This window comes from Triticum dicoccoides, chromosome 5A (genome assembly GCF_002162155.2).
Source record: "Triticum dicoccoides isolate Atlit2015 ecotype Zavitan chromosome 5A, WEW_v2.0, whole genome shotgun sequence".
NCBI lineage: Eukaryota > Viridiplantae > Streptophyta > Magnoliopsida > Poales > Poaceae > Triticum > Triticum dicoccoides.
In genome coordinates, this window is record NC_041388.1 from 240,320,274 (window position 1) to 240,331,899 (window position 11,626).

The window sequence follows — 11,626 nt, forward strand, 5'->3', positions numbered from 1 at the left end:
CCACCAAAACCATTTGACTCCATCAAATTTTGTGAATTTTGGCATCTTCCCTAGGGCTTCCACCACATCATCCGCTACATCACCATCGACTTCCGCAACCTAACCAGTTTTGTTCCCCATCACATTAGTGGTTGCTTGAGGATTGAATTGAGTGTCCTAAGGTGTCTAGGCTACTTAGGGACGGTTGCTTCTTCATCAACCACCACCACCATAAATTTCGCATAGTTTTGCCTACTTTACACTCCCGCCATCCAACATAACCAAATTTTGTTTGAGTTGTGAGTTGTGTCTCTTAAGGTGTTTCGGCTACTTAGGGACCGTGCTTCCAACGCCAACACCGTGTATAGTCCATCACCTTAACCTCCACTTCCGCATTGCCTACTCGCATAATACATCATTGCATTTCCGCAATCCCATTGAGCTTCCGCAACCACCACCGCTTTCCCGCTACCACCATTTGGACATTTGACATTTGAGATTTTGAGTTCGCGGTTTTTCCGTTTCCTAAGGTGTTTCGGCTACTTAGGGACGAGTCTCCATCATCTTGGTATCTCCATCAAGATCACCGCCACTCATCATCGCCAAGGACGGTAACCTCCGTATCATCTTGGTATCGTAGTATCCCTCCATTGTATATTCCCTTGCCATTGCATTGATAACCCCTAGCCCATTTTGCGTCACTTGCCTATTGAGACTAGCCATTTGAGTATTGTCGGCAATGTTACTTGTGCACATTAGTGATCTACACCATACATTGCATACATACCATATCATATTGGTATCATCATATCATCTCTTGTGCCTCAAGTTTGTTCCCGCATATATACAATTGCTATCTTGGTTTGTGCATCGTGCAAAAGTGGCCACTCAAAAAAAGAATAAGCTTTTAAGCAAAAGAGTGAACAAAGAGCTCGTAAGCAATAGCCATAGCATCATACCAACTTGCATATAAGATCATCTTGGATCACCTTGTGAGAAACACTGGGAACCATACATACATAGCATACCTGGGATAGAAAGTTATCCATTTTGCATCTTATAGGTTGTGCACAAGTGTCGTATCCGCCTATAGAGCAATCGTGCTAGCGTCTCTCTTGAGTTGTGCAACACGAGCGTTTTCCGTGGATTCCACATTTTGTGCTCATTCCTTGGTTGCACGACCCCATTTTATCTATCCGTGTGTGTGTTTCTGTGTGCCACCCATATTGCTATTGGTCTACTTGTTTCACTTGTGAATTTGTGAATCTCTTTCAACATTATTGACTCTTGCTAACATTTTGCATCAATTTTTTTGTTCCACTATCCTCACCGAGCTCCACTATAAGCCTAACTTGTGTAGGTGTGAGAAACCGACAAGAATTGGTACCAATTGTGCTATTTCCTTGTTCCACATTGGAGTAATCATTGATCCACTTTCAACTTCGGTCAAGGTACATTTGGTATTCGTTCTTCTCTTTCTCCCACTCATATTTGCTTGAGTATTGTGATGGATAGGCAAGGCATTTCATCTCCGGTCTTCCACAACAACGATGGCGTGAACAACTACATCACCAAAGCATCAATCTTTGACCTACAACGACAAATGCAAAGTGCACAATCAAGATTGAGAGAGCGCATCAAGAACCTCTCCATTGACATTCGCCACTCCGAAGAGAGGAAAAGGGACTACATCGACAACAAGCTTTCCACACAAAAGGAGGAGCAAGATGCAAGGATGGAGGAAATTCGGGCCTTGATCAAGTCTTCTTCCCCTTCATCATCCTCAAGGCAGCGACGAGCAAGTCACAAGTCTTCGGAGCGCAAAAATGATGCAAGCGCAAGTCGTCCACGTCCACATCTCCATGGCGACCACCATCACCTTCGTGATACACATCATCATGAAGGGCAAGTCACCTTCAAGCATCTTGTGCACGACGACGACGAACGACATCTACTACGATATCAAGTGCGACAACGCCAACATCATCATGACGATGCTCACCAAGCGCAAAACTACAAGTCCCAACAAGCCCTACTTCACGCCAAGGCCAAGCTTCGAGAGCAAAAGAGAAGATCGCGAGACAAGCACCACCAAGACGGAGCTACGGCTACACCAACCACTTCGGCATCTTCGCCAAGTGCTATCAAGGCATCTTCGCCTTTGGACGTACGACATCTTCGCCTACTCCCCATGAGTTCGCCTACATCGACATCTTCAACTACAAGGCGACCACCTACGAGCGAGGGAGACACTTCCATCTTCGAAAGCCCCTCAAGGAAGACGGCCGAGCACGGGAAATTCCCTTCGGTCATGGAGACGAGCTACGAGGTGCCACATCATATGGGCCTCCAACAACAAGACGGTGACAAGAAGGTCGAGCAAGGGCCATCCCATTCGACCACGGCGACGAGCATGAACCTCTTCAACAACATGAAGACGGCGCCCATATTGGACTCATACTCCGAGTCAAGCTACGAGACCGCACATGAGACCTTATCTTTGGTCTTAGAGGAGATTGATGATGTGCCATCTTCGGCCTTCATCCACGGCTACAACTACGACATGATTGAGCATGGAGACATTTGCACAAACATCTCTCCGACACCACATATAAAGAGATGCCCCAATTCCCATGTGAGGAGAGCCACCCCACCATGAGTGATACGAGTGACTCCACCATTTGTGACATTGAGTGCATTTCCTATGAGAGGATGAGTGTTACCACCACTAGCCCCACACTTGAGAGCATCCAAGAGGGAGTGAGTGAGCCACCACACTTAGTGAGTGAGGTAGTTGACACAGCATGTGAGGCCACTATGATTCCTAACGACTTAACCTCTACTCCGAGTGTGTTTTCTTCTTCGGTGCTAGGTATCCTACATGACGACATGCCTATCCTTGACAAGTCCATATCTCCAATGGAGACAACGATGGCCATGGTGGAAGAAGATGCACCCCCCCCCCCCACATGGTTCCATCAATATGAAGATGACCATGACTTGGTCTTCGACACCTCACCTACAACACATGAGCGATGCTCCAAAGGTAACATAGGTGATGGTGCTTCTCTTGTCCCACTAGTGGACTATTTCACAAATGATTGCTTGCATGATGTTGATCCACCTATTCCCATGCTTCATGCTAGTGCGACTTCTTCATGTCATGACTTACCTATCTATGATGAATATGATGATGAGCATGTTGATTTGCCTAGTTGTGATGCTATGCTCCATAGGATATCATGTGAAAATTATATTGGTCACATCATGCTTGACAATCCTTCGAACTTGTCATATGCTATGAGTGAGATCTCACATATTGCATCATTTCAATCTCAGCATAGTAACTATGCATGCCCCATTAAAATCAATCCCATTTTCACTCATGTCATAGATGATGAGATGATGGTCATTGGCTTTTGTTTTTCATGTGATGATATTGCCATGCTTCCTTTACATGATTTGTGCAATTCATCTACTATGCTATGCCATGATCACATTGTTCCAAATATGCATTGTTTTGGATGTTGTCAATATTCTCTGTGTGATGTTTCCATTAATGATCATGAGGAGACCCCCATAGTTTCCTCATACATATTAGGAGATTTTGATGCATTCCATACTTTGCATGATTCTCATAATTGCTTGCACCGTATGCATTCCATGAATAACAATGCTCTACATATTTCTTGTGATGCATTACACAATTTGAGTCTCCATTATGCTATACATAACAACAAACCAATCATGATGGATGACATGTTTATATATCACTCATCTCATTTATTTGAGCATTGGCTATTTTGTGCTAACCAACACTTGCATGTGCGCATCATGATGGATGATGCGTACATATACCACACACACACAATTTTCCCTTTGTCTTTGTTTTGTGTAGGTACTCACGTATACTCGTCAACCTCTCAATCTCATGAGTTGACGAAACGAGCTCTTGAGAGCAAAGATGACTTGGGATCCCGTGAACTATCCTTCCCACCGCTCTCTTCGCGCAATGACTACGCGCATCTCTTTCACTTGGCTTTCACATGGCTATGGGCTATATACCGCTTGTCGCTTCATGCTCATTTTACCGTGTTCACTTTGCATGCTATGCTTGCTTCTATGCCTTTGCCATGAAATTGTGATCCTTGCTTGCGTCTACCCATGATTCACCATTATGCTACTCATATGTGTATTTGCATGCTTGGTGGAGATCCTTGTTGCCATTGCCATGTTTATCATGTGCCTCATGCTATTGATACTTGTTGTGTTGGGAGAGTCATGATGTACCATTGCTATTTACATATGGCCTCTCGCCAATACATTGATGATATTTTGCTCATATATTGCCTTCATGCTTGTGATATGTCTTGTGCATTATTCATGACCACCATTTGCACACATGACATGCTTGACATGATTCCCTCTAGTATGGTGCATCTTCGCACTACTAGCTCAAACCACTTGATTGCTTGCTTTGTTGCATCACCCATGTTCCTTTCTTACTCGCTTTCTTGGGTTGATGACATATATATTCATGCCTCTCACATGATACATCTTATTCATTGTCGCTTGCCTCCAATTGTTGCATCTACGATTATTGATCTTGGAGACTTGGACACTTTACTTCTGATGCATGCTTACTTGATTGAGCCTATTGTATTTGGTTGTTCTCGAATCATATGCCCCCATACTATGAAATGCTTGCTTGTCCTTTCTTATGATGAGCATGATGCATCCACTTGTTGGGTATTTTACCACACGAATGATAGGTTTTGCACTTCCGCTAACCTCATTTGTTTTTCCGAGTGTTTGTCATGTTCTTTCATTTTGAAGGATTCACAAGGCGGTGCCATTATGCGACAACTTGGTCATGCGAAGGCATACACGATGTGCAACACCAACTTTTGCGCCAGTCTCCTAAAGGTGAACTCCTTCCCTTTGAGCCATCCTCAAATACGCATATTGGATGGGTCATTCTTTCACTGTTGTCTCCTTCTTCTTGTCTACATGTTGCACCTATTGGATGGATGACCGACATTGAAGATTGGCTCTATGGACCTTCGCATTGAGGAGCGCTCGGACTTATTGGATGTACCTTCAAACCTCCACTCATGCCACGGCAACCCACAAGTATAGGGGATCACAACAACTTTCGAGGGTAGAGTATTCAACCCAAATTTATTGATTCGACACAAGGGGAGCCAAAGAATATTCTCAAGTATTAGCAGCCGAGTTTTCAATTCAACCACACCTGGAAACTTAGTATCTGCAGCAAAGTGTTTAGTAGCAAAGTAATATGATAGTGGTGGTAGCGGTAACAAAAGTAAAGACGGCAAAAGTAATGTTTTTGGTATTTTGTAGTGATTGTAACAGTAGCAGCGGGAAAGTAAATAAGCGTAAAACAGTATATGGAAAACTCGTAGGCACCGGATCAATGATGGATAATTATGCCGGATGTGGTTCATCATGTAACAGTCATAACCTAGGGTGACACAGAACTAGCTCCAATTCATCAATGTAATGTAGGCATGTATTCCGTATATAGTCATACATGCTTATGGAAAAGAACTTGCATGACATCTTTTGTCCTACCCTCTCGTGGCAGGTGGGTCCTATTGGAAACTTAGGGATATTAAGGCCTCCTTTTAATAGAGAACCGGAACAAAGCATTAGCACATAGTGAATACATGAACTCCTCAAACTATGGTCATCACCGGGAGTGGTCCCGATTATTGTCACTTCGGGGTTGCCGGATCATAACACATAGTAGGTGACTATAGACTTGCAAGATAGGATCAAGAACTCACATATATTCATGAAAACATAATAGGTTCAGATCTGAAATCATGGCACTCGGGCCCTAGTGACAAGCATTAAGCATAGCAAAGTCATAGCAACATCAATCTCAGAACATAATGGATACTAGGGATCAAACCCTAACAAAACTAACTCGATTACATGATAAATCTCATCCAACCCATCACCGTCCAGCAAGCCTATGATGGAATTACTCATGCACGGCGGTGAGCATCATGAAATTGGTGATGGAGGATGGTTGATGATGACGACGGTGACGAATCCCCCTCTCCGGAGCCCCGAACGGACTCCAGATCAGCCCTCCCCAGAGGTTTTAAGGCTTGGCGGCGGCTCCGTATCGTAAAGCGCGTTGATTTCTTCTCCCTGATTTCTCTCTCTCCGAAAGCGAATATATAGAGTTGGAGTTGGCGTCGGAGGGCATCCAGGGGGCCCACGAGGTAGGGGGCGCGCCCTAGGGGGGCGCCCCCCACCCTCGTGAGAAGGGTGTGGGCCTCCTGGTCTTCATCTTTGGAGAGGATTTTTTATTATTTTTTCTAAGATGTTCCGTGGAGTTTCAGGTCATTCCGAGAATATTTGTTTTCTGCACATAAAACAACACCATGGCAATTCTGCTGAAAACAGCGTCAGTCTAGGTTAGTTCCATTCAAATCATACAAGTTAGAGTCCAAAACAAGGGCAAAAGTGTTTGGAAAAGTAGATACGATGGAGACGTATCAACTCCCCCAAGCTTAAACCCTTGCTTGTCCTCAAGCAATTCAGTTGACAAACTGAAAGAAAGAAAGAAAAACTTTTACAAACTTTGTTTGCTCTTGTTGTTGTAACTATGTCAAGCCATCATTCAAGTTTTCAGCATAGATCATAACTAACCACATTTGCAATAATTCTCAGGTCTCATAATTACTCATATCAATAGCATAATCAAGTAGCAAGTCATAATAATAAATCTCGGATGACAACACTTTCTCAAAACAATCATAATATGATATAACAAGATGGTATCTCGCTAGTCCTTTCTGAGACCGCAAAACATAAATGCAGAGCAGCTTTAAAGATCAAGGACTGACTAGACATTGTAATTCATGGTAAAAGAGATCCAATCCTAGTCACACCCAACATAGAGTAATAGTGATGAATGCAAATGACAGCTGTGCTCTCCAGCTAGTGCTTTTTAGTAAGAGGGTGATGACTCAACATAAAAGTAAATGGATAGGCCCTTCGCAGAGGGAAGCAGGGATTTGTAGAGGTGCCAGAGCTCGGTTTTGCAATAGAGATAAATTGTATTTTGAGCGGTATACTTTCATTATCAATGTAACATCTAAGAGATGGCGATATCTTCCATGCTAAACACATTATAGGCGGTTCCCAAACAGAATGGTAAAGTTTATACTCCCCCTCCACCAACAAACATCAATCCATGGCTTGCTCGAAACAACGAGTGCCTCCAACATACATCAGGTCCCAGGGGGAGTTTTGTTTGGAATTAATTTTGATTTAGTTTGCATAAAGCATGGGATTGGGCATCCTGGTGACCAGCCATTTTCTCGTGAGTGAGGAGTGGAGTCCACTCCTCTTGAGAATAACCCGCCTAACGCGGAAGATAAGGACAACCTTGGTTGATACATGAGCTATTCGAGCATACAAAACAGAATGTTTATTTGAAGGTTTAGAGTTTGACACATACAAATTTACTTGGAACAGCAGGTATATACCGCATATAGGAAGGTATAGTGGACTCATCTGGAATAACTTTGGGGTTTAAGGGATTGGATGCACAAGTAGTATTCCCGCTTAGTACAAGTGAAGGCTAGCAAAAGACTGGGAAGCGACCAACTAGAGAGTGACAACAGCCATGTACATGCATTAAAATTAATAAAGATTGGATGCAAGCATGAGTAGGATATAATCCACCATGAACATAAATATCGTGAAGGCTATGTTGATTTGTTTCAACTACATGCGTGAACATGTGCCAAGTCAAGTCACTTAAATCATTCAAAGGAGGATACCACCCCATCATACCACATCATAACCATCTCAATAGCATGTTGGCACACAAGGTAAATCATTATAACTCATAGCTAATCAAGCATGGTACAAGCAACTACGATCTCTAATTGTCATTGCAAACATGTTTATTCATAATAAGCTGAATCAAGAACGAGGGACTCATCATATTTACAAAAACAAAAGAGGTCGAGTTTATACCAGCTTTTCTCATCTCAGTCAGTCCATCATATATCATCATAATTGCCTTTCACTTGCACGACCGAGCGGTGTGAATAATAATAAGAGTGTACATGCATTGGACTAAGCTGGAATCTGCGAGCATTCAATAAATAGGAGAAGACAAGGCAATATGGGCTTTGGGTTAAATCAACAATAATGCATATAAGAGCCACTTCAACAATTTAATCATGGTCTTCTCCTACTGACCCCCAAAGAAAAGAAATAAAACTATTTATATGGGAAAGCTCCCAACAAGCAAAAGAAGAACATGAAATATTTTTGGGTTTTCTTTTTAATTACTACTACAAGCATGGAAAGTAAATTAATTAAAAGCTACAACTAATTTTTTTTTGTTTTTCTTAAGGTTTAACAAACACACAAGAAGAAAGCAGGTAAAAGGAAATAAACTAGCATGGATATTATAGTGAAAAAGTATGAGCACCGACATCTAGAAATGAGTGTGTGTGAACATAAATGTAATGTCGGTGAGAAATACGTACTCCCCCAAGCTTAGGCTTTTGGCCTAAGTTGGTTTATGGCCACGGCTGGCCTGGCTGATATCCATAATAATAGTTGTTGGGGTCGTACTGATGTGCAGCGGTTATCGCCTGCTGAGCTGCAGCGTGGAGTCGAGCTACCTCCGCTCTCCTCTCGTACTCTTCTGCCTCCTCTCTGGTAATAACATATCTTCTTTTTGTCTGTGAATCAAACAAGGCAGGAGCAGGGAGAGTAATACGGAAAACACGTCGTTTATCAAAAATTAAACGGTATAAGAGAGGTGATTCAGGCCTCTCGACAAACTGGTGCAAAGCCATAGAGTTATAATCTAAATATGCAGGAGGCAACTCCGTATCACCCTCACGAATGTCTATCTCAAGAAAATGAGCTAAGTGGGTTGCATAAATTCCTCCAAGGAAATCTCCATTATGTCTATTATGATGTAACCTACGAGCTACAATGGCTCTCATATGATAAGATTGGTCTCCTAACACAGCACTCCTAAGAATGCTAAGATCAGTGACACACATGTGACATGCTTCATCCTTAGCATTTATGCATCTACCGATGAAGAGAGCAAAATAATGTATAGCAGGAAAGTGAATGCTCCCTATGGTAGCCTGCGTTATATCTCTAGATTCCCCCACAGTTATACTAGCAAGAAAGTTTCTGAATTCATATTTAGGGGGATCCCTAACACTACCCCATGATGGAAGTTTGCAAGCAGAAGTGAAATCCTCTAAGTCCATGGTATAATATTTGTCATAGAGATCAAACATGACTGAAGGAGAATTACGCGAAGATGAATACTCAAACCTCCTCACAAATGAACTTGTGAGATCGTGATACTGGGGGCATTTGTTAGCCTCAAAACCCTCAACACCGGCATTGCACAAATATGCTTTGAATTCTTCTTTAATTCCCGCACGGTCCATAAAATTTTCCGACGGCCATTCGCAAGGCCGTATTGGAGCGTCTCTTGGTGGATCCTCGTCAGCATCGCGCATAGCAATCCTGGGTCCTTGCTTCTTAGAGGAACCACCTTGGAACATCTTCCTAAGCATATTGTTTTTCTCTGAAAAATTCTGAAATTTTTAGTAACTTCAAACAAAAGTGAACCAACTTCAATAAAACTGATAGCAACTACTCATTCAAGTGCCTAGAGCCTATATCAAGCATTAGAACTACTTAGAACCATATACATTTGACATGCAAGCTCAAGAACATGGTCACCTATGCAGCACAAATTTGCAATGAATAAAGCACTAGAACAAAAACTAATTGGACCAATGGAGGAGTCACATACCAAGGAACAATCTCCCCAAGCAGTTTTGCGAGAGGTGCTTTGAGCAAGGAGATCGAAAATCACAACAAAAGTGGCTGGAACTCGTGCTTGAGTTGGTTTTTCGGGTTTGTGTGAGACAGAGGAAGAAGATGGGTGCTGGGATAAGTGGAGGAGGGCCACCGTCGGCCCACGAGGCAGGGGGCGCGCCCTAGAGGGGGGGGGCGCCCACCACCCTCGTGGCCAGGTGGCAGCTCCTCCCGTGGTAATTTTTGCATAGTAAATCCTCAAATATTCCCAAAAAAATCATATTAAATTGGCATGTCATTCTAAGGACGTTTATTTTTGGGATATTTTTATATTGCACGGATAAGTCAGGAAACAGACATAAAATACTATTTTTACTTTATTTCTACTAATTAACAGAAAGTATAGAGAGGGTACAAAAGTTTGTGCTTCTAGTTTCATCCATCTCATGCTCATCAAAAAGAATCCACTAACAAGGTTGATCAAGTCTTGTTAACAAACTCATTCCGATAATCATGAAACCGGAGAAATTTCGAATACCACTAAGTTACCTCAACGGGGATATGCACATCCCCAATAATAAGTATATCATATTTCTTCTTGACAGTAGGAAGAGGAAATTCAAAACCTCCCATTATAATCGATGGAATTTTTCCGATAGAATTGGTACTATGAACTTGAGGTTGTTTCCTCGGAAAGTGTACCGTATGATCATTACCATTAACATGAAAAGTGACATTGCCTTTGTTGCAATCAATAACAACCCCTGCAGTATTAAGAAAAGGTCTTCCAAGAATAATAGACATACTATCATCCTCGGGAATATCAAGAATAACAAAGTCCGTTAAAATAGTAACGTTTGCAACCACAACATGCACATCCTCACAAATACCGACAGGTATAGCAGTTGATTTATCAGCCATTTGCAAAGATATTTCGATAGGTGTCAGCTTATTCAAGTCAAGTCTACGATATAAAGAGAGAGGCATAACACTAACACCGGCTCCAATATCACATAAAGCAGTTTTAATATAATTTCTTTTAATGGAGCAAGGTATAGTAGGTACTCCGGGATCTCCAAGTTTCTTTGATATTCCACCTTAAAAGTATAATTAGCAAGCATGGTGGAAATCTCAGCTTCCGGTATCTTTCTTCTATTAGTAATGATATCCTTCATATATTTAGCATAAGGATTTGTTTTGAGCACATCAGTTAGTCGCATACGCAAAAAGATAGGCCTAATCATTTCAGCAAAGCGCTCAAAATCCTCATCATCCTTTTTCTTGGATGGTTTTGGAGGAAAAGGCATGGGTTTCTGAACCCAAGGTTCCCTTTCTTTACCATGTTTCCTAGCAACAAAGTCTCTTTTATCATAATGTTGACTCTTTGATTGTGGGTTATCAAGATCAATAGCAGGTTCAATTTCTACATCATTGTCATTACTAGGTTGAGCATCATCATGAACATCATCATTAATATTTTCATTAGGTTCATGTTCATTACCAGATTGTGTTTCAGCATCAGACATAGATATATCATTTGGATTATCAGGTGGTTCAGCAATAGGTTCACTAAAAGTTTGCACAGTTCTATCATTTTTCTTTTTCTTCCTTTTAGAAGAACTAGGAACATCAATATTATTTCTCTGAGAATCTTGCTTGATTCTCTTAGGGTGGCCTTCAGGATACAAAGGTTCCTGAGTCATTCTACCAGTTCTAGTAGCCACTCTAACAGCATAATCATTTTTCTTACTATTCATTTCATCAAGCACTTCTTTTTGAGCCTTAAGTACGT